The 21,161-nt window shown below is 30.4% G+C and overlaps 1 protein-coding gene across 1 annotated transcript in view; it reads left to right on the forward strand.

The window, feature by feature from the left end:
* The first annotated feature begins 2,402 nt into the window (after positions 1-2,402).
* The window catches only part of LOC148227204 (Ig-like and fibronectin type-III domain-containing protein 1), a 92,303-nt gene continuing 73,544 nt past the window's right edge, over positions 2,403-21,161 (forward strand). The window contains exon 1 of the mRNA XM_088201783.1: positions 2,403-2,563. The gene's annotated coding sequence lies outside the window, so the exon portion shown is untranslated. The remainder of the gene's footprint in view (positions 2,564-21,161) is intronic.

The raw sequence follows: 21,161 nt of genomic DNA on the forward strand, positions 1-21,161 counted from the left end.
ATCAGGACTCAATTTTTGTGTATTTATAATTCGGAGATGATACGTGTTTTAGCACTATCTGCGTTCAAATTATTGCAGAAATAGCAAATAAGTATTTCACGCAATTTACGCATTCTATGCAATTTTCATTGTCCTTGCATTTTTCTTGCTGCGTTTGTCAGTGTAATAAAATAGCATTTATATTTTTAAAGATTCCAAACAAACTGTGATGCTAATTTTTCTAGCTATTTTATCGTCACCTACGAAAGCACTTGTCTGTGATTCACAAAGACTTATTGCGCTTTTAACGTGTATTACGTCAAAAATTTACTCACGATCGATGCGTAAATTTTAACAGGGTCTTTATACCTCGCTGATTCAATATAAACTATTTTTAAGGCTTGAGAACACTATGGTGTGATGACTTCATAGCCTGTAAGACTCAGGGTGGAATCTAGGTAGATGTTAGTTTATTACATTATGTTTACATATGTTGCGATAGACGATAAAAGGCAAGATGTTTTCTCCGAGTCGTGGTGGAGAAGCTGGCGTAGGGATGATGTCTGTGAGAGGTCCTCAAAGGTCTTGTAGGTATCTGCAGCGAGAGTGTCTGGAGGTGATCATCGCGTTTGGGAGTCTTAGGTCGTATCTTCGCGTCTGTCGGTGGGGGCGCGTCTGGCAGGCTGCTGCTGTTTTTTTCGAGTGTCTGCCTGAGTCTTCAAATGACTGCTGGTGACTGCCTTCTTCTCATCGGAGTCCAGGCTTAAGTATCCAGAGCTGCAAAGCTTGCTGATCAATCGCAATTATGCAGCGATCATTCAGCGAATCGCTGCAGTCGCTTCTTAGAACGGCGAAATAGGTATACGTCTTTAGAAAGCGATGTTCGCTTGATGGGCATTGTCCAAGATCGTATTGCATTGCAACAAGAATGTTGTGGATCCGCTGATTAATTATATCCGTGACCGTTTCGCAACAAAGAAATATTCTCTCAATGATGGTGAATTTTTAAATAAGAACAAAACTCGTGTTATTTATGGGATTTTTTTCTGGTCTAAACGAGAGTGGTGTGGTCCAAATCCTTTCCCCCATTATCTTGTTTCTTTATTGATGGATGATCATTTTGGTCACAGTAAATTAACGCTAGTTTTGAGACAAAGACCCTTTCAAACTGTGTATGGTCGCCACGTAATATTAAGTATTATTTTGTAATAAATCTGTTTAAGACGATTCCAGACAAGATAGTAATTAAAAAATCACTATTATCCATATGCTATTTTAAATAGATTTTTAATTTTTTTTAAATTTAATTTTAAAAAAATAATGAAAAATATGTTTACACTTTTTTCTACTATAAATACGCGAAAAGTTATTATATTAAATTGCATCATAATATCAATTGCATAAATTCAACACACTAAAAAATTATATTGCTAAAATGATATATAAATATTTTAAAAATTATTTTTAATGCAATTTTTTAATTGATTGTAATTATTTTTGCGTTTTTTGCTTCATGAATAAAGTTATTTATGTTCATTTTTACTTTTGCTTAGAATTTCTTTATCATTAAAATTTTAAGTAATTTTTCTATAGTTAATTTAATAGATACACATATAATATATAATATTTGATATCAACTTGTACATCTATATAATAATTTCGTGAACTTGTTGTTAGTATCAAATTTGTTTTAAGGTATTATCAATATATGTACATACATACATAGGTATATCATCAAGTATATTAATCGAGACATTTGATATATAAATCTTTTTTTTTGTCAGGAATAATAAATATATCTAATGTAGATAATAAAAAAATATAGTATTAATTAAAATATTGTGCAACTAAATAACATAATATTTTATTTTGTAATACATATAATTAAACTGAGATTTAAAACATGCTTAAGGCACTGGAATGGTTAAATGTTAGAAAAATATTTAAAATAAATATGTAACTGGGGTATATTTAGGAATACAGGTGTATTTATTTATAAGAATGGTAGTAAGAAAATAAGTACGGTTAAGATAATATTGTACGGAGTTAGGGTTTATATAATAGTACCCATAGAATAGTCCGCAAAGTAAAAATATAGCAGGATATCCTACGGGAATAAAGACACACCTTCTTTCGTTCTATATTTAAATTGAAATATTTACAGTAATTTATATTTTTTATGTCTAGCCATTAGTATAAATAAATTATACAATATATATAATTGTAAACCATATTTTATTATTTGATGTCATAGTATATATTATTATCTAAACGTTAATTGTAACATTTAAAAATGGTTCATTACTCGCAAGAGGGCATAATTTACATTACCATGAAGGGAAAATTGAATGATCGCGTGGGAGGCTGTGGAAACGAGAGGAACTTCAGAAAAGAGACGCAGAAATGCTCAGAGTCCCTATACCAGTAGCCGTCCGGCCGGGAAACCGTCAGGACGCTTCGGGAAAATTCTTTACACAAGGGAAATTAATTGTGTTCACGACGCGATATAAAATTGAAAATCTGTCATTGATTATTCATTTAGGGGTGTCGTGAGCTGTTTCCAACCCTTTCGGGGCCTGTTCAGGTAATGATTCATTTTAATATTACTTCTATCTTATCTATTATCTTGCGTATATTAGGCTTCATTCTAGATTATTTTAGATTTATACTACAACTGTTTTTGGTTTATACTATAAAATATAAATAATATTTTGAATGATGTTAACTAAATGATTATAGTAATTATTATGCGTACCTAAGCAAAGTTCGATGTAAATAATTTAGAGAAGTAATTTTTAAGTTTGTCATTTTCAATATATACATATATGATATCATACATGTTTTTTACAAAATAAATATTTTTACATTAACGTAAATTATACACTCTGAATGATGTATACTAAAGAATATACTATAATTACGTTTAAATCATAGAAAATGTATTTTTAATAAGTGATAATTTCAAGGTCATGGTTAGGCACTAATATAAAATTATTTTCCATTGATGTGGTTCAATTTGTTTAACTTAAATAATGCTATTTTTTGTGGCATTATTTGCTTAGGGTATTTTATACATTGACATGTTTAAATCAACGTCATGTAGAAAGTGTATTTCAATTACGTGTTTTATTTATAGACAATTATTTTTTATGTATACAAATTAAATATAATCAAAATGTCGCGTTTTTTTGTCGTATATTACAATTTTATTATATTGCGTTTCGAGGGTCTGTCGTATATAATAAAATAATCTGCATAGGCAGCTTTTTCTGTTCAAACGTATGGTCATTTTGGTTATAAAATACACGGTACGTGACACGATTATTGAACGAGACACATTTATTTTGCCTGATATTTCCCCCATAAAACCATCGTGCCACTACTCTTATAATTGGATTTGTTATTTTAAGAACGATGCATCGTTTTTATTTCCCCCCCTGGCATTTGATTTTTGGCCGTTGTACAATTTTAATACTATATTCTCGTTAATAACAATAACAATATAAATAAAAAATATTCTTAGAAATATACCTATTTTTATATACATCTTATTCTTTTTAATTACAGATATTTCTATCGCTACTACTTTTTACCTAGAACTTTATATTATATGTAAGCAATCATAAATAAAAATTATATAACACTAAAGAAAATAAATTCGTATGGCCGCTTTTGCTCTGATTTGATTATCGACACATTTTTTAATTACAATATATTTATTTATAGATCTTCTATTGCCAAGAAAAATTAACTTGACAAAAGCGACAAAAAGCCATGTGATTTGTTTCATTGAAATATTAAACCATCTATATTTATAGTATTTCTTTGACAGGCGAAATTTTCATCAGTTCATTCACGTACACTTTCTTTGCTGACAGTTCCGTGAATAAAATTGTAGATTTACTTTTAGTGCTATTTTCAGTAACAATAGAGCTCAAATATTCACGAGACGTATATTTATGATTATTTGGAATTTTACATAGGCGAGATTTTTATAGCATATCTATCAAAATTGTTAGAGAAAAGTTCAGTACGTATTTTGCAATTTAAATAAATATATATTATTATTTAATTTCAATTAAATATTATTAATATTATTTATTTTAACTGTGTAAAACAAAAATATTTAGCTACAAATGTTTTATTCAGTCTTAGAGTTTTCCGCGAGGTAAATGTTTGCGTTTTTTCTCTAAAGTCGTACATCACTGTTGGATGTGTTTTTTTTAGTTTTGTGAAACTTTTCGAACCGAGTAAGTCTTACTCTCCAGGGAGTCGTACTAGAACTTCTGGTTTGCACTTTCCTCGAAAAACTTACTGGTATTTAATAAAAATTAAATTAAGAATAAATAATAATAAATACATATATGTATGTTTATGAACATTCATATATTTCAATAATAGAATGACTATAAACGAAGCAGTTCATTTGTCTGCGAGTAATTCCCACGAGGAAAAAGCAGGAACGAATGAAAATATTCGGAAAAACGAGGGAATCGAGGTTTTATGTGTAGTGAAAAGAAAAATAGGGGAAATGCCAAATGGGGACAATGGAGTCTTATTCAATCGGTAATATAAACGAAATATATACGAATACGTATATTATGCCATTTGATTTAATGATTTATTATATGTACAGAGTGGCTCATAAGTATTTTTTGCAATAAAAATATTTATTTAATATTGAAAAATAAATAGTATAAATAAAATTACATGTTATATAAATAAATTACTGCTCCATATCTTAAATACACAAAACATATATTTTGTCAAAAATCATTATTGACTTGGTTGAATGCTTCTAGCAAAATTTTATTTTTCGGGTATTTAGGCCATAGGGGTGTGTCTTTAAAGATAAATAGCCGGCGGAATAATATATAATTGTTCATTTTTAATAAGTACAAATTTAAAAAATAGTGTCGTATCAAAAATGTGTCTTTTGAAAATCTTCGCTGGCGTATCGAGTTGTATTATTGTCGGCTGTGATTTCTGTGGAGCAGTTTAAATTGTCGTATATGCTTACGCGATGCTCTTTTGTATCGATGCAGTCTTTTAAGAATAGTTTTTCAAAATGGATGTGATATTAGATGTTTGGTGCAACTTTTTTTAATTGTTAGCGCTATAACTTGATCACAAGGTCTTTATTTTATTGTGTGCTCCATTTCGTTTGTTCAAATAGTCTTCAGGGTAACATCTAAATTATAAAAAAATAAATAGGTGATTAAAACCATTTTTATGGAAATGGAGAGCTTTTTTGGTAGATGGTTATTTTGAGAATTATCTCTGATGACGTAACATTTGCGGCGGGGAGGCAGTTAAGTGGTATCGATTTTCTGAAAGGCGTAGGCGTTATGGCGCAGGCTCTCTGGTAAGGATAAACCCTATGTGGACTTGGTATTCATGAAGCAACCCCCAATGGAGGATTTTTTGTATAGTTGTATATTTTTGAGGGCAACGACTCTCTAGGAGCTCAAGTGGACAAGGGCAGAGCCCTAACGGTCCCGAATCTTAACTGCGTTCTCGAAATTGACTCAAAAACAATTCAAATACACAGATTACCAGGTTTCCTTTTCTCTTGTGACAAAGATTTTATAACGGAATTTAATTATTTGGATGACTTCATGAAATTCTAATTATTGCCGTATCATTTATCGGTCAATTAGAAGCGACTAGAATTTTGTTATTTTTTCTGGCGATTCAGTTTATTGATAGGGATTCTTTGTATAAGCCGTTCCAAGGCTTTTAAAATGGTTTATGTAATTTATATTTGACGGGGACCTGAGGGGTAGTTTATTTATATAACAAATACCCATCTAAAACCGGCGTGCTAGCTATATTCTTAGAATTTACAATTTATCGTAAAAGTTTACTATAAAACTTAGTGGTAGTTAGCAAGCAAATGATTCAATAGTTATTTTCAACAGAAATATATAATTTTTCCACGTGTAGTTTGATTAGACTTTTTGATTTAACTGATGAGCTCTCATTAGATGCAATTTGAGTATTTTCAACATCGTTTTTTTTTTAAATAATTATATAGAGATAAAAAATAATTATTGTATAAAGCATATTACATCATCAAATGAGCCTTTATTAAATAATGCTTATTTTTTGTGACTTTTTTTATGGAGGTGATCATTGAAGCATTTTCATTCGTGATTCGAGAGTAAATGTTCTGGGAGCGCAGTTTTTGGGTGTCGCTCGGTCTCTGGTGGCGCAGTTCCTCTGGGAAGCGCAAGTCAAACATCTTTATTCGTTTGTTAAGACCACTGTTTGAGTGCTACTGATAAGTAAAAAATCGCTAAGATATTATTTTAGCATTAAATGAGATTTCAAAGCAAGTAAAGCTTTCAAAATAAAAAAAAAAAATTGTTCCCACACAGGCTTTTGAACAAATGAATATGCAAATCTAGATACGGGATACGAAACATTGTATCGTCGGTCAGCTAGAGAATAAAATATTGACGACGAGCACACAGCTGCGTAAACCCAGCATTTTTATTGAAAGCTATAAAAATTACCATACAATTTAAGATTCGGGATTTCAGACTATAAGTCTTCAGTTAGTCGAAATATGGAGGTTTCACCTAAAACAAACATTAGATGCCACAAAGTGAGCAGGAGTAGTATATATAGCTTAGGCGGGCAGTCCTTATTTAGTAGATACATTAACTCGGGAGTTTTGGCCCATTGGTAATTGCGATCCAAACATAGTCAAACTTGATCTCCTACCTAGGTTGTCGCGCGAAAAGTAAGTGTAAGCCGGTGCGAAACTATTGATGGTCTTCAACGTCAATTATTAATTTGAGAAGACGGGTCAGAAATTCTAAGTAGAGAGGGTAATAGTCAGTCACACTCCGCGTACGCTTATGGAGAAAATGACAAGACGCACATGAAAAAATCATTATATATTGAATCAAAAACTTCTATAAATAACGACTGCATAATTACTAACTTTAAGTCGTTTTAGTAATTGTGTTAATTATACTTGTTACAATTAATACCATATCTTTAATGGAGATGAGAATAAAAATAGCGTATTTGAAAACTTTGCTACTTAATATGTAATATTACATATTGCTGTTATTTTAAAGTACATATTCCTATTAAAAAATTCTGTGTTCTATTAGAGAGCATTTATTGTAGCAAATTAACTTTGAGAATTTAATCATAGAGGAAAGAATTTACTTTATTTGTATGTATGTCATAATTTAAACAGCAAAAATTTAATATGACTACATATTATTTATTTTCCAAGTGATGCAAGAGCTTTTCATATACTGTATATATCATAACATATTTATTCATAACGTTTTTCGTTTTATTAAAATATGCCCCATCGTAATTTTCCATTTCCCGAATGAAGTGTTTCATGAATAAGATTCCCTACCCTGTTTCTCTCCGCGCTGCAGGGTGGGGGTGAACTTTTGCTTTACCGATTTTTCCCGATTGAGCCTCCGGCTTATCATCCGCTAAACACGAGCCCTTTATTATACTGGTAGTAATAGCCGGCCTTGAATATAAATTACGCTCAACCCTTTCGATTCGCGTAAATTGTGTTTACTTTGAAACATGCAATCTTGCATAAAGCTACCCTTTTATTACGCGTCTCGACGAGTTCGATATATTCTCTTTAAATTTAAGATCTGTTTGCATATTGTATCACGCATTCGTAAATTATATTTATTACTTTATTGTATTTTTATATATTACGATACTAATGTATTTTATAAAGAATACATAATAACATATTGTATTAATATGTAACATATAATGAAATGCTATTGATTTCCTATATGAAAATAATAAAAATTATTATATGTAATTTATCCTTTGTTGTAAAAAAATAAGTATGACAAAATAATATATTTTGTGTTTCATTACATAAATATTGCCATACATAATTTAACTAAATTCAAGAGCTTTAAAAGATAAAATTGCCTTATATTTAATGTAAGCATTTATGTATATATTATTATCATTTAAATGTCATTTATATTCTAGAAATATGTCAAGTAAAATTTAAAGTGTGATTGAATTCGGAATGTTTCTTGCATTTCGCATAAAATCCTACCTAAGAACCGTTCTAATGAACAGAAAAAAAACGCACATGAAAAATACATTGCATTAAAATTTGCTTTAAATACCCACATAGTATTTATCCTTATAAATGGCTTTACATAACTGCGGGGAGTAGATATCATATTATTGCAGAGAGTACATATGTATATATTTTCTTGTTTACAAGTATTTTTTTTACATTTTCTTGGTGGATTTTTAAATACGTTATGAAGTATATTTTTGTTGCTTTGACTGTCTTAAGCACAATAATTTATAAACAATAATATTCCAAACAAACAATAAATAGTTATTAATACAGAAATATTGTCATTGACAGCTTATATTACAGCAATGTAGATCCTTCATCATTCCATGGCAATTTACATTGTCATCCCTTATATTAGTGTTAATAATTATTATTTAATTTATATTGAATTACACATCATAGTTGCATGAGATTAACGCTGTTTTTAAGCATTATTATTTTTAAATATACATAGGTCAGTACATGTGTGCAAATTTGTACTACATACACTAAGCAGTACACAGTATGTTTACAGAATAAAATGAAAAGTATTAAATATTTATTGTCGTCGTTGTATGTTATGTAAATCTCAACAACCTGCATTAAGTAGTTTTCTTAAATGCACAGTGAAAAGTTTCAAACCACGAAATTCCATTAAAATTTCCATTTCGCTTGAGGCGTTTTACAGGCGAGTTTTCATGCATTTATATATACTACGCCGAGAGATATTTTCATATAAAAATTTGCATATCCAGCCCGGATATACATTACATACGTATGTATGAATTTTCATAATGCCAGTCCCATCGAATCCCAGCGTTGCTAATTAAATTTGCATCCAAATCTTAGTCAAACCAAGATAACACCTACCAGAGGATATTATATATTTTTACCACCCTAATATTTAGATATGGCATAATGAAATATTTCATTAGAATATATCATCGATTTTCCGCATCGCTAATTAAATTTGCATTCAAATCTTAGCTTACAAAGATCCATCACCTGCTCGAGTATTCTGCGTCATTTCTCGCACCCTGTCTCATTTTTTTTTGAGAGGGTGTATAATAAGGGATCGTAATGAAATTTGTAATAAGAGGAGCCGCTGCTGTCGCTACCTTTTGTGGGTTTGAAATTTGTCTCGTTCGCTGGGTTTTTAGAAGGACATTACCTTGCGGGGTGGGCCGTAATTATCGCCGGTCTGCGGGCCACAAGTGCTGATAAAATTCTTTATCGGGACGCACGGCCATTCACGGATTTTCGCAGACGAGCGTCGTCAATTTTATAACGAAGAAAACTCGCCGCTGCTGGAAAAAAAACAAAGTGCTTGGAAAATATCATTCCGGGTGTTTCTACGAAGGCCATGAATGTAATGTCTGGCAGAATGTGCTAGATTTAAATTTAGAATAAAGTCAAGGTGTATCATTCAAAGCGCTTCGTAAAAATTATCCCTGAACAACCTATTCTTCGAAAGAGAAGATTTATTTTATTCATGTGACATGTGTCATTTCTAAAGTTATTCATACGATACATATTAAATTTAGAGCTGTATATATAATATGAATATTGGGTGTCATTTTAATTTTTTTTAGGAAAATATTAATTTTAAAGTATATAATTTAGTCCGTGTTTTAGTAATATAAAAATATTTTTTATAGTTTATATCTCTATAGATTTGATTAATTAAAGAAAGATAATTTATTTTTGGTAAAGTTTAAATGAAAGTGTGTTACTACTTCAAAAAAGTATTACAGAATCAAAAGCATTTTCCCCAAAATAAACGAAACTAGCATAATTACAACAATAAAATTAGTGAAAACCAGTTTAAACCAGTTGATTAACTTGTTCACCTACTGATTATACACCTTTTACACACTTCCTCTTTTATCTCAGCGTCTCTCCGGTCCCTTCGTCCACCTACAGTGTGTATCTAGACTTAACTTTGTTAAACTATTTTTGTATTTATACAGTGTCACTTAAGAGTAATTGTGCTTGTTTTTTAAGCAACAATGGCTTCTCGAGGATGTGTTAACTCATCGAATTGTTTTTGATATATTTGTGGCAATTATACTGAATAAAAAACAACAAAACATTTCAGATTATGTGGAAAAAGTGTACTTTGCTTTGTTTGGCATGAAGTTGCTAGATCAAGACAAGCTTTGAACCTTCAATAAAGTTTGTTCGATTTACGTGTAAGAACTGAAGCAGTTGTTTCGTTGTAAAAAGCATTTTTTTCTCTTTAGTATACCAAAGCTCTTGTACTTCAAATTATTGAAATACCAATAGTTTGGAGGAAGCTAAGAAGTGCAGCTTTATATCAAAAAAGTTTGGCTAATCAGGAATTAGAAACATTAAAAGAGAATGTCATATTAGTACGAAAAAAACTTTCACCACTTCACATTAAGCTGGGCCCGACGAAACAATTTGTCAAGGTTTTGCCAAAAGAAGGAGATAGCTTTAAATATATCTGTGACCAATTTCATAGTTTGTCAGAGGCAAAGTTGAAGGAAGACATTTTTGTTGAACCCGACATCAGAAAAATTATGAAGGATAATAATTTCGAAAAAATAATAAAAAAGCTTGGAAAGCAATAAAACTTGTAAGCAGCTATATTGGAAATAAAAAAGAGTCAAACTACAAGTATTATATATTTGTGGAGATATGTTTAAAAAATCAAGATCTTCAGGTGTCAAAGTACATTTACATCTGGACTATTTTCCTAAAAATTTGGGTACAGTTAGCCAAGAGCGAGGTCATGATTTCACTAGGATATAAAGAATATGGAAATACGATACCAAGATAAATGGAATGTAAACATGATCGAAGACTATTTCTGAATGTTGAAAAGAGATCCTCTGCAAGTTTACAATAAGAAAAGCGACAAAATAAGTTTTGCGGGAAAGAAAAAACATTGCTTGAATTTTTTTTTTTTTTTAATAATTAAAAATTCATTTATTCGGTTAGTGATTCAGTGATAACAATGAAGTCAGTCGTATGTAAAAATATTTTTTTTTGTATGTTTTTAGAATAGAGAAATTTACTTTTAGATTGACTTTTGAATACTAATATATCAAATTTTATTAATCTATTAGATAATGCTGCTTTGATCTCGTGCAACTTAAATAATCTTTATTTATCTGTCAGGTTAAACCGTTCAATCTCAATGGTCATCCTCCCGCCCGTGTCGGTTATCGCATGTGAATAATATTTATTTTCATTTCGTATTTATAGCAAGCTCGACAATAAATCGGCGCAAATTGATCGCGGCACTATGCCCGCGACTAAACAGGAAGAAAAATTGCCGTCCTTTAGGCAAAAGGGCCGCCCATACACAGATTTATGTGGCAATATCAGTCCGAATGTGCGGATGGACCCCATCGTGGGACCACACCTGAACCGCCGGCATTCAATTTCAAAATTTATGTGGCCACTTAGTCAGCCGGGTGCCCGTGCATCTTGCACGCCCTGTTCAGATTTATCCGTTTAACTTTATCGCCGTCCTGTCATACGAGCTCTCGATTATGACTTCCATTCCGGCGTGGCTTAACGTCACTCATAAAACGCTCGGCTTAACCCAATCTCGTATGGGATTTGATATATTGAAATTATTCATCAGGATGGATGGCTTTAGCTCTCTTGGCGCAGGGGGATGAACGCTGTTAGTCTGGTGAGCTTGGAAGTCTATAACTTTGATTCAAATTCGTCTGTCTGATGAACTCATCAGAATACAAATCACAGTGACGGTGCTTGGGTTATGACAAGATTACACTGACTGTGGAAAAACTATAGCACTTAAAGTTATTATTTTCCAAACCATATTATATCATGCGGTTTGATCGATGAACTTTATGAATAATGTCTAATGCAATAAGTGTATACAAAATATTTTTGAAAACGATTGAAAAAAAGGGTGTCTTATGTGACATCATCAAAATCAGAAAATATTTTTTAATAATATGTATTAATTATATAAAAATATCAATATTTTTATTCGTTACGTAAATTATTTGCATTTTTTGCATTGTCCAATATTTTTTTTAAAATATTGAATATTGGCAATTTATTGTCCCCGCATAGCGATTAATTCTCGTTGTAATGAATTTTCGTTCCGATACTCGGAATACATCTTATACATACACGTAGTTGTACGTGCTACACATTTGCAAATGATTTATACGAAACGACGTCGTTTTAATTTGCGATCGCGCTTTCTACCACATTACTGCCATGTTTGCGAGTGTGCACATATGTGTGTGTACATTCATAAGGTATGTAATATGCAAAACATAATGCCTACTACATACGCGCGATTTACACTGATGTGTATTTACATTACACATGTGCGTATAATGTGAACGGGAAATATTTCGGAAAAACTCTAGAAAATCACTCGAACGTTTCGCGTTTCGCGATTGATTGAATTTTATAAGGGGGAATAATGTGATAAGGCCCCCGTCGCTACGAGCGGGCGAATGTGGGCGAATATAAATCATTTATGCGTACGCTTCGATGAAAAATATTTTTTAAAATTCTCCCTGCAAGGGTAAAAACGCCAATTACGCTCTTAGGAAGCAGGTTTTTTGATGTTGAGTGTTAGGTGTTAATGGTGCAACTATTTAAATGCGCTAATAGTGAGAGTGCATTGTTAATGAAAATCAAACCATTGATTTCATGTAATTATTATTTTTTACTGATTATTGACTAGAATGAGGTATCAGAAGCACAAACCTTTGATAATACTGAAATTACTTTATAATATATTTTTATTAATATTATTAAGTAAACGTTAAATTAAAATACTCGCATAAAGGTTTCAATATCCTTATGATATGAATCATTATATACTATGATACACATTATTTGGCTTTTAATAAGTAAAACACGTCATGATTATTTAGTAGAGTGAAAAGGAAAATATATGACTGGTCATGAGCCTGAAGTCTGTATAATATAATTTTGAATTTTAATTCGATTATTACCATTTTTTTCTATACACATGTGTATATTTAAATACGTGAAAAAGTGCATGCAAACGGTTCTTCTTTATCTACATCCTTTTTTGTATTTAAACTCGATTACATTACTCGTGATCAGGGGTCATACAACTTTATTTGTGCATAGCCAGATCGTAAATATTTTAGGTTTGGCTAGCCAATAATTAAACTCGAGAATTATAAAATAGATAAGTCTACTCACAAAATCTTTTTTTTTCCAGTAATTATCGTACACACTTATATAGAAACATTTTTATAGTTTTGCTTTCAGATTTTTATTTTAATTTGTTTTTTAGAAAATACTTACAAATAAAAGTAAGATAACAGTTTTCTAATTATACTCTTAAATACATTTTTAAGAATCGAAATATATTCTGCACTTGTACGACAAATGTTTATCGTGGATTTTGTCCTTTACGCGATTTATTTTTTAGGTTTTGAGCCTTGGAAATTAAATAAACTTTAAATTATTAAAAATTAGCAGATATGATAATGAGCAACCCATCACAAATCAGAACTCTAATTTTAAAATATTTTTCTTCAGCAGTACAAGGAATGCTTCCAAATCATAAAAGATTTAAAAAATTAAAATCCCCAATTAATCCTGATTCTAATGAAGCAATAATTATTCATGTAGAATATTTAAATCATGAATTCAGTTCATCACAATTAGAATGTTTTCTTTTAGCTGATTCTGGATCAGAACAAATTGATCCAAGAAGAATCTTGATTTTTGATCATGTCATGTAATGTAAAAAGGACGAAAGAATTATTTGTGGATGCCACATTTTTACATTCATCCCCTTTATTTTATTATTTTTTGTGATTTTGACTAAAAAGGTTCTGTTTTATTTTGTTTATTACCTAATAAGACTCTTGAAATACATTTAAAAAAATCGAAATATATTCTGCACTTTCATCAAGATTTTAAAAATGCCGTTGAAATTGTGGTTTGAGCTTTGAAAATATATCAGCCTCATTATTTTTAATATAAGATATAGAGATTTCATATATTTTCGAAATTTGATACCATGAAAAAAACGCAAAGCAGCTTGACATGCTTTGTGAATTAACCAACACCAGTTATCAATAAAATGACTTCACCGTAGTGTATCTTTAATATGTACTGTTTTTTGTCGTTAAGAAGTGTTAGGGTATATGCAGCAAAAGCTAATTTCCAAAGTAATTTAGTATTTTTTTTTTTGTCAAGGAAAAGTTTAATGAGTAGCGAAAAATCGAACTACTGTATATTAGTGCATGTTAGAATATTCGTTTTCATTTATAATAAAAAAAATATGGAACTGACGATGGTGAAGTCTACAATAAATAAAGTTGACCGCTTGCTCAAGTGGTGCAATAGATTGAGATATTTCTCGCAAAGTACTTTCTGATGGAAAATACAATAAAAAACAGTGGCTTCAAACATATTGCCTTTTTATAAACTTATTATTTTCCAACCACTTAAAATCATTGGTTATTGATGTTATGCATAATGTATTAAACTATTTTAGCAACTGGAAATATATTTTATCAGAACCAATTTCTTCGGCTGTAACAATCAAACATGACTTAAATAATTCACCATAAGTAAAAAGCTTTTATTTAATAGTTATTAAATAAGTTACGGACTCATATCTATATAATATGCGTTGTAATGAAAAATTGTTGCTTTTTTGTGAGTTGTGAATATCGTCTTATTGTGATGACATTAATTGTATTCTTTTAGTACATATATCAAGACATCACACATTAACCATAATGCTTTTTTATTTAAGTTGATAACAGCGTAATTAACACTCCATTCTGCGTAAAAAGTGCGACATTCAAAGTTCACTAATCTCTTTTTGCTGGGTTTGACAGTGACATGGTTATACGAGTAATAAAATGAGAAAAAAAAATCACAAAAAGCGTAAAATGCCAAATCGTAACTCCGTAATGTCACATCTCGGACATATCTCGTAACTTTTAACTTGATAGTTGGCCGTTACGTTAAAATGTATACTTTAAAAGTTGAAATTTAGTTAGAAAATGTGAAATATAATCTTAGACCGGATTAAAATAAGCAGCTGGCGTAGTTTGCTGACTATTGTATTCTTATGCTTTTAAGCTTCTTGGAAATCTACTACTACATAGTAGTCAGCTAGGGTAAACGAATGATCTACATAAAAAATATTTTATAACCAGTATTTTTTTAGTTTTATAACTAAATATATTTGTAATAAAAATTTAAAATGGGTTAAAATGCATTGAAAATCCATTGGAATTTTCGCTGTTTTTTTAAGTGCCTTTGTTCAGGGGAAGTCGATGTTTTTCTTATAGCTTGCGTCACCTGGTGATGTAGTGATCTCATGATGATTTCTTGATTGCTTTTGCGAGTCCCGTGAGGTCATGGATGGCAACGTTAATGTCGTCTTCACGATTTATATTTCATTAAAATTTGTCGTTTCCTAGATCACTTGATTATTTATTGAGGTTATTTTAGATTTAACTTTATATTTGGTTGCAATTTCCAGATAAAATAGTTTGAAGAATCTGTAATTTTAATTTTATGCATAAATCCGTAATTTAAATTGATGTCGAAACTGTGTAGTAGAGTGATGATGTTTTTGGCGCCGCTTGAATCGAATTGCCTAGTGTATTTGTAATATAATTTTGGATAACAGTCAAAACAAAAAAGGCGAATCTCTTTTTCGATGTAACTGCTTAAAATAATCAACAAGCCATCATAAAATAAAACGACTTTTACGAACTTAGTAAAAACCGTTTTATTGTATGATGGCTAGTAGTTTTAACAAATATTATCGTGTTTATTCTGAAAAATTGTATCGAAAAAGAGATTCCTTTTTCATATTGAATGTAATCTGAAATTACATTTTGTGGGATAATTTTTAATGTTTGCTATATACCTAAAGAACTGAATTATATTCCCAGTAAAGCTTCGTGTTTTTTTTATTTTAATTAAATATAAAATATCAGAAGTAGTGATTATTAAATTATTATAATTTCGATAGATTACAGATAAGGTTTTTCTAGATTTTCCTGATCTGACGGATATCGTAATAATTGAATTAAATGAAGCTAGGTATTAAAAATATATTGATAAAAAAAAACAATATTGGGTCGTCAACCATAATGATATAGAAGCCATACATAATCTAAAGGAACGTTTTTTTTCAAGTCTATTAATGATGATAATCTGTATAGATCTAATATCTGGTTAGCATGGTATAATTTTTGGAGTTACAATTCCGTTTATTTTGCTAGAATGTATGGACCATACGTTTTATATAAGAGTTATAGAAAATATGTATTAATAGTGTGCGCCATAATACATTATAAAAAAGTAGTTTAATATTGTTTTGGAATTTTTCTGAAAAAATCATAAAATTAATAGTATTTATTAATTGTTGCGGTATTTCTTTTAATTAAAGGCATTTTTGAATACTTGTCTTTATTGGCAATATTTTTTTTACAACGATACATCAGCTGCAAAATTATTATATTAATTAATAATTTTTTGCTTGAAACCAAAAATGCATCACACATGTTAATAGTCCGATTATTGCGAGTTAATAAAAACATCTGAAAGTCTGCATGAACTAATAAAAAAACATCATTAAAGGTTCATGCAGCGATGTTCGGTAACAAAAATTTATAGTATGGTATAGATTTTCACATTAGACCCTTATGAATATTTTGTTAATTAAATGTAGACAGATTTTGGTGTGCTTTTTTATGCTAAACTCACCGGATGTTCCAACCGTAAACTTGTTCCAACCCTGTGTTTTTTTAACATTTCAAACCAGCATCGCGATACTACGTTATCTCGATCACAAGCTCTCCGGAAACGGTGTCGTTCAAAAACCGACATCCGCATCGGCGGAAGCTGTTTTTCCCACCGCCTCCTTTTCTCGTGAAAAATTATTCACTCGATATACACGTACGTGCACGGCGAGGTTTTTCTTTTAACACGAATCCCGGTTATTGCGAACGTGCGTCAACATTAGGGGGTTGTTTAATAGAATCACCCGGGGACGATTTAACATTTTCAAACGTTGTCAGGGGAAAAAATATAACGACTGAGGGCTGAAGGGAATACGCTCAGCGCAAACATTCGAAACATGTGTTGTGTTTTGAATATCATGGCGTATTTACATGAGGCACACTTCGGTTATGGTTCTGTATATTTTATTATATACTTTAAATACGACCGGGCGTAAATAAATGCGTGCAAATAATGCGCGATTTATATACAGGAAGACAAAATAACTTCTTTAAATTGTTATTTTGTATGTAAGAGAAGTGTTAAAAATAAATGATACGAACCGGACAAGCTCATCATAGCTGACATTAAATAGATCAATATATTTTGTAAGAAACTTAGAGGCATTAATATTTCATAGTTCTTTACAATGAATATGTTTATATGCTATTTTTAAAAGTCAGTTTTAGTTTGCTGACCCTTTTGCTTAGTGTTTTTAATTAAATTGATTAATTATTAGCTGGTTCTAAGGATACTTTCACGTTTTTTTAAGAACCTGGGATTTAACATAATTCTTAATACAGTTAAAAAATGTAATGAATATAAAATATTTATATTATATTTTTTCACTACTTCAAGATATATTGGAATACATTATTCACCGAGTCCTTTTAACGTATATTGGACAGCGTGACGTGAACAATCAATTTGTTTACATATGTGGTATGATTCAGATCTTGGGAATCCGATAAAGTTATATTCGCTTTTTGGCCATCACTTCAATCGTATTTTTTTGCCATTTATGAAATGCGTCTATAAAAATATTTTTAAATAAAAAAATATTATTAAAATTAAATATCTTACTTTGGACTAAATCTTGTAATCATTTTATAATTAATTTATTAGAAAAAAATGATTTATTTTTTTAAAAACATTATCTTAAGATCTTTCATACTACAAATAAATTTATTAATATGTATTTATATTTTATTTTTTAATTTTAATTTAAAATCACATACATATTTTCAACCACCAGTTGAAAATATATAGGAAGGCAAAAACTTATCTCTTAAAATATTTATTTTAACGATTCTGCGGAATTTTCATAATCAAACGCTTGTTATATTAAGAGATAAAATTTTATTTTCTCAACTTGAGTTGGCACTGGTTGTTGGACATAGCTCTTGTTTGAAAATTTATCCCATAACGATTTGGCGTAGAAATTTCACATTTTAATAATTTTCGTATAACACTTGTGGAAAACTTTGGCGTTTCTTAATGATTATTAGACGTAGCGAAAGTTTCACGTGTACATTAATTATAGTTAAATGTTATTACATTGACTATATACCAATATATATATAGTATATATGACATTTTATTTTATTGAATTTATGTCGTGCTTTCTATTTTTTGCTGAAAATATTTCCAAATTTCTTTTACATTTTATTAAAATTGAAAATAATCATAAATATTCTTGTTGCCAAAAATAGTATTCAAAAATAAACCTGATACTTATTTTCTTTTGTTGAGAAATAATAACTTTATTAATTTATACATAGAGCTAATGAATAAAGAAATGTATAAAATGTGTATGAAATTCATTCTTGATTTTATGCATTAATTAAATAAAATATTTACGCTCGACATTTTCTCTTTATTTAAAGGTCTGAATTTATTAATATTTTGATAAAACAAAGTAAACTTTTAATTAGATTAAGTTCTTAATAAGCAGAAGCATTCTCTTTGTTTCATGATAGTTAATTGAATGGACGAGAATAAATTAAAAGTTAAAAATGAATCGAGTGTAACTTTTTAAATAAATGATACATTTATTTTGCTTCAATTCAGATTTTTAAATAATATATTTTCTAGTTAATAATACTATTAATATATTGCCGTTCTGCTCGGAATTGCGAGACTTACTACCTGCGGTATTTCGTCTTATTTGAACGGGGGTACATATTAGCTACGGCAATGAGAATTTCGCTCATTCTGGAGTACCACAGGGATCAAATCTAGGTTCTCTTTTTACTCTTTATTTACGAAATACACGCGGAAATTAATAACATATGCTCATAAAAAATTCGGATTTATTCTCTTTATAGAAAAAAATCTAGATTTGCTGTGGAAGTAGTCGATTGAAAACAACGACCTTTTAGCATCGATAAGTGTAACCGTGCGCTTCATAAGATTCTCATGTCATCTGGACGAAATACCGTTACACGAAAGAGCATGCTTTATCTCTTTCTTCGTTGCATACGACACCACTCCCATTTTTATTTCTAGGGGATCGGCGTCAGTTCTGGATAGCTAAATGAATAAATTTGATTAACCTACAATACCACTAACTTCATTCTATAATTTTACTACTTATGTATCTGATTTTTTTTAATTTTGTGCGGAATTTCAACGATATTTTAAATAAATATAATTATTATAGTCATTATTAAATGTATTTTTACTACTTTTGTTTCCAAAACCAATAAAATATTTATATTTATTATAAGAAAAGAGCATTATTATATAATAAAAATAAAATGGTAAATATTTCTTTAGAAGTACAGGGTAACACCCCCACGGTGTATGGCTGAGAGGCAAATAGTAGTGGATTCTAATTAGATTGTAACGGTAAACCGTCGAGCTCGATAGGGAATCTTATGATGCTAACCGTGCCATATTTTACAAATACAATTGCCGAGCAGAATTCTCTTACAGATTAGGCAGAGGTGTTCTAAGCATAAATACTTTCGTCTATGACGTCAAAGTTAGCGATAAGGCATAGAGGATGCTCGCCTTTGTTATGCGGAGCGCGTGTCACTTTAATAATTTATTAGTATGACACGTTGACAATTTATTTGTAGCGTCCTTTCAAATATCACTTTATTGTCTAGACTCAAAGTGAAGCAAAGCACTTCTTGTTGTTGGAGAGAATTCACTTTTTCTACGAATCCATTATCTTATTATACTACATATAAAGCACAATTGGTATTCGGATTACTCGGAAAAAAATTATGTTTTTATATCAAAACGAATTATTCACTTAAGAAATGTCAAACACAAAAGTTAAAATAAACAAAACGCGGAATAAATGTCGAACAATTAAACTTATATGCAAAAACATAAAAGTTTGTGATATAAATAAGCCAACGTTAATTCAAAATAGCAGACAACATTTTTAATCTAGACTTTTGCATTTCGATATAAAACTTGGCAACATTTAAAGGTTTCGAGTCCCAAACCCTGACGTCAAATAAAAGGTCACCGGGTTATTAAATCTCTGGCAAATTCTCCGATTGTGTTTTCGCTTACAGCTGGGCCTCCTTTCGCTTACAAGAGGACTTCTGGTACAAGGGGTCGGTGTACGGTCTCTGTCCTCCCTTTCTTATCTCTCTCGGCCCACTTGAGCCGGGAAACCCCTTTCAGCGCGGGGTGAACCTGTCACTTTGCAAACCACCTCCAATATTTCATATTACGCCTACTTTCGTGCCGCGACATTTTTTATTTCCGCCCCAGACTCTTCAGTGTCAACGTACATATTCGTACCTAGGCGGGTGCTGGGCTACGTGGCGAGCTTCCGAAAGCTCTCCCCTAATATAAATATTTTTTCATATTGCATTCGAGCCGAGCTTTTATAAAGAAAGCCAATTTAATAACGGCGAGGGACGTTTTTAACGCTCAGAAAGTATTTCGTCAGAAAAATATTCATAAATGGTAAGAAAATTCCTTGAGCTTTGTACGCACATGCCAATTTTAAATTAATTAAATACATTAAAATGATACGCCATTAGTGCATAATATTAATGCTTGTGTATAAGCAGTAGATCATAGGCTTATAAACTAGCTCATTATAACATATCTTATTTTTAATAGAGACCAAATAAAATTGCTTATGTCATTTTAATTATCTGATTGCGATGTATTGAGTATTAAATAATCTTAATATATGTACTAGAGATTTAGTACTCGATTTAACAATCAATTTTGAATCCCTAGAAAAATATCTCAAAATCTGAAATATTTTGTCAGATTTAAAAATACAATATGGAAGCAAATAAATGTGAGATAATATTTATATTTATAATATTTTCACAACTAACTTCAGTAAAAAAGACGCTAGGAT

This window comes from Plectrocnemia conspersa, unplaced genomic scaffold, assembly GCF_051122295.1.
Source record: "Plectrocnemia conspersa isolate PC_06_02 unplaced genomic scaffold, ASM5112229v1 ptg000013l, whole genome shotgun sequence".
In the NCBI taxonomy this organism is placed as follows: Eukaryota; Metazoa; Arthropoda; class Insecta; order Trichoptera; family Polycentropodidae; genus Plectrocnemia; species Plectrocnemia conspersa.